Here is a 4,486-nt window from a genome sequence, read left to right as displayed (position 1 = left end):
CCCAGGAGAAATAACATAGTTAAGGTGAACCTTACTAAATATGATGAAGGAGAAGAATGCAAAAGAGCAAACTGGATCAGAAGACAAGGTAATCTTATCAAGCATAATCCAGAGATCTGTAAAAACACACAGGGCATGAATTGGCTGCTTAGTGTGCCCTGCTGTATCAGGGAACAAACTCTCATTGCATTTTCCACCTTTCTTCAGTTAGTAATGGATTGTTTTCTATAAATATAAAACTACCACAGTGTAACATATAGGTTTTAAAAAAGAGTGTTACCTTGCCCACTAACGAGCAAAGTGACAAAGTGTTTTGAAAGCTCACCCTCCGAGCCACTGATTACTTTGCATTCTCCTACGTTTTTCTCTTTCTGCCAGTTGTGACATTCTTGGTGCTTCCCCAGGTTTGGAGGAGCATGTGACCACCTGCTAGGATTCAGTTCTTGGGATAGAGCAGCTAATCAGCTAGACTAGACATCATCAACCCTGTATAAGCTGCCATATGGCTTACACATGGTTTGACTCCCAGTTCCAACATAGGAACAGAGTAGTGGACTTGAAGAAGATGAGAATAAGTGGGCTGGAGGTCTAGCTTTGAAAAGACTAACAGGGTTATTCACAAAGCTGCCGAAGGTAGCCAAGCGAATAACCGAGCCGAAGTGAACAGAGCCAATTGACGTTCGGCTATTCACTCCGGCTCACTACGGCTGATTTCAGCCGTGCATCGGTTGCTTCGGTCAGCCGAATATGCTCTGCATGTTCGGCTGAGCCAAAGTGCAGAGGGACTTCGACTCAGCTGATCCAACATCTGGATCAGCTGAGCCGAAGCTCCAGCAGCTCACTCGCTGCCGTTTGGCCCTATTCCCATACGGGCCGAACGTCAGTGAGTGAATAGCCTAATGCCACTGAGCGTCATTCGGCTCGGCTATTCTGCTTGGTACCTCAGTGGTACCGAGCAGAATAGAAAATAAGTGAAAAGAAAAAGAAAAAAAGATATATTTTAAAGACAAGCAAAAAAAAAACGATTTAGCGGAGCTAGCGATAACAGCTAGCTCCGCCCAACTGTTACCTAGCAGGCTGAAGACTGTTAGTCTTCTAGCAGGTCCCGGACAATGAATAACAACTGGGCGGAGCTGGCCGTGACGTCACAGCCGAGTTGTTATTGTTTAATGACAGATCAGCATCTCCAGGTCATTTGGGGATGCTGATCTGTCATTACAACTGGGCAGAGCGAGCAGTGAGATCACGGCTGGCTCTGTCCAGCTGCCATTTGCTGGCGAACTTCCCGCTTCGGCTGTCACTTTGGCTCAGTTGAGCCAAAGCATATGCCTTCGGCCCGGCTGAGCCGCTCGGCCGCCTTCGGCTGGATCCTTCGGCTCTTTAATTAATAACTCCCTAAGTCTCTTCTCATTTAGGTCTCTTTAAGCTGTGAAACAATATGGGAAATCACACAGCTGGGACCCAAATGTTATCTGCAGATATAAAACCATCTACTATCAAAATGATAGGGGTTCCAAGTGGGGAGACTCCCACCTGTCAGGAGTAATAGTCAAATGCATGTGGACAAAATTACCTCTGAAAAAGTGTTTTCACAATGCAGTACTTTTCTGAATTTCCATTTCTATATATGACAACATAGATTTCATTAAGAAGCTGCTGCAGCTACTCTGGGAACCACCAACTTCCGGTCTGAACAACTTCCTTTTTAATAAAGCCCTCTCCTACACCTCTTTCCCAATGTTGGCACACCCACAGCCATTAGATTTATGCTCAATCATTCTCATTTGCCTTGTATCATTCGTGGGCAGTGTATGCATGTTTCTATGTCACACATGATTATATTTTCTTATTCTTAATTAATTGCGAATGTTAGCATGCACAAACTGAATAAAAATCCCCTGGCAATGATTATGCAGCCACCCACAAGCCCGTAGGCTTGTAGTGATTTGGAAGGGCTTTCTTCTGCTCCCTCCCACACAGTACGAGCTAAAGGAAAACACAGGGCTGGCAAAGACGCGGTAATGATGTCACTGGGTCTACTAAAAGGTCAATTCTAACGGTAGAGAGTAAGATTTGTATCGCATGATAAATTGGGGGGAAGGGGGGTTGGGTTTAAGGGGGATAAGGGAATGTATTTTTTTTAGTACATTACACTTCATCTTTATGATAAGTGATATACTATATAGAGAAGGGTACTGTTAATGGTACAACAGAGGTTGTTGCTGACACACACACAAAGGTAGTTCGAAAAAGGACTGCTGGGTCTTTCCACTGAAAACAAAGGGTGGTACACAAAAATTTGTAACCCACCATAATGCCATGCATAGTGATGTAGCACTACACAGCACAGTAATTACAGGTGGGGGTACGCCCCACACTTCAATTTGTAATTCACTGGCATGTAGCACAATCCGGCACTGAATATAGCACTATATAGCAATGCATGTAGCACTGTATAGCATTAACTACCCCACCCTAAAAATGCTCTTTTAGCTGCCCCTGACTACTTCAGCCCCCCACACTCTACTTTAACCCCCTACAAAAGGCTGGTGGGAACCCTGACTTTTATAGGGAGGGGGTTGGAACATTAGAAATCCCCAATTTCTTTAATTTCTTTGCCACCTGACTGCAATTAAAGGCCATTAATTGCATGTTTGGTAATCGATTGCTTTAGTGGCAAATTATCCCACTTCTTTGCTGTTTTCCTAAACTGTGAACAGCTAGAATTCAGGTCAAACTCATGCTCGACCCAACCCAGAAGTTCATCCCTACTTCTGTAGAAAGGCCTAGGTGGTGTACAAATTGCATTCTCAGCTATTTGGGACTTCCCTTATATCATAGGTTTATACTCTCCCAATATTTACTACCAGTTCGTGGTTCCAGTAGGTCAATACATGATCGATGTAACTTTTTTTCTCTTTGTCTCTTCTCAAGAGTATAAGCTCCAGTTCTATTAAGGGTAACGATTAGGATAAGGCTTGGGTTAGAGAAAGCAATTATATTGAGCGTAGTGTCAGTAAGTTACTATTATTTTTTGTATTGCCCATTTTAAGGCTTGCTAAATATGGGAAAACAAGCACTGAAAAACATGACCGTCTTATAGAAAATATTTTAAGGTGAACACCAGTGTAACCCACAATATGCACTATGGTTTTCCTTTAATCATTTCAGTGCAAGCAATTAAACCCTAGAAATTATGACACAGAAATATTTAGCACAAAGAGTTTTTTTTGCACATGTTGTTGTTGTATACACGTTATGCGAAAAACATATTTTTGCTATTGTTGTAAATATTAAGAGTCATAGATTAGTCACTAGAACATAGTCTCAAGTTTGCAATCACTCTGCCTCCCTATTTACCAATTGTTGATATAAGATATCAGCCACATACAATGTAGAGAATGCCTTGTTTTCAAGTTGGTTCCAGGCTACAGAAGAAACAAATTATTTCCGGATATGAGCAAACAACCAGGGCTGACTTTATAATTAGACACAGTGGGCTTGTTTCTATAGGCAGCTTAGGCAAAGAGGCTTTTTCCTCTACAATCATTGACCATGCATGTTTTTTTTTTCCTATCATTTTGCCGCAGGGCCAGAATAACACTATCTGATGCCTTAAGCACAGCCTAATAATGGTGATCTCTCTGCCCTTCCTTTGCCTAAAGCCCAATTCCAGGTAAAATAAGCCCCTTGCATTGGGGCTGCCCCTGCAGTTCAAAAGTTACACGCTTATTTTTGCTTAGAGGACAGGAGGAAAGATGTTTTACTTGCCTGATCCCCATTCCCGATAACTCCTTTTTGGAAAATAGACACCCCAAAGTGATCTGAATTTTTCCCACAATTCGTTAGTAAAGAAAAAACATGCTGGTATTGTGTGGAGCTAGGTAATGGTGCACTAGATACAGCGGACAAAAATTGGGATTGTTTTACTTCTGGAGATACAATAGCTCTAAGTGGTTTACCCTTTGGAATAGGTCCGTTTTACCAGATCAAATAACCGATATGAAGCATAAAACAAAAAAAAGGTGTCGGGCTTCCTATAAAGTATAGGGAGTCCAAGGGTTAATTTAAAGATTGGGACAGACCAAAAGTTTAAATTGTTCTTAGAAAAAAGATTTATTCATATAAAATTAAACAACAGACATGGCCAATCTCTACCTATCGACCAATTAAAAACAGTACAAAGGATCAGAACTGACTGTGAACACGATAATCGTTGTGTAGTACAGTCTAGACCCCTTGAGATTAAAGCACATCCGTCAAGGCTTATAGCAGCTTCTAAGTTCAGATATAGTATATACTTCAATTACTGGACTTATAGCCCGTACAGCACCCCTTCGGTTCTACTGAACCGAAGGAGTCCTGGGGCCGAAGCTAGCCGAAGGATCGGGCGAAGCTACGGCCAGATCCTTCGGCAGCTTCGTGAATAGACCCCTTAGTTTTGCTTGTGTCTGTTTATTCGGCAACGTGTGTTTATGAACCGTTG

The sequence above is a fragment of the Nanorana parkeri genome, unplaced genomic scaffold, assembly GCF_000935625.1.
Source record: "Nanorana parkeri isolate BGI_ZX_2015 unplaced genomic scaffold, ASM93562v1 scaffold134, whole genome shotgun sequence".
Lineage (NCBI taxonomy): Eukaryota > Metazoa > Chordata > Amphibia > Anura > Dicroglossidae > Nanorana > Nanorana parkeri.
This window is presented reverse-complemented; position numbering follows the sequence as displayed.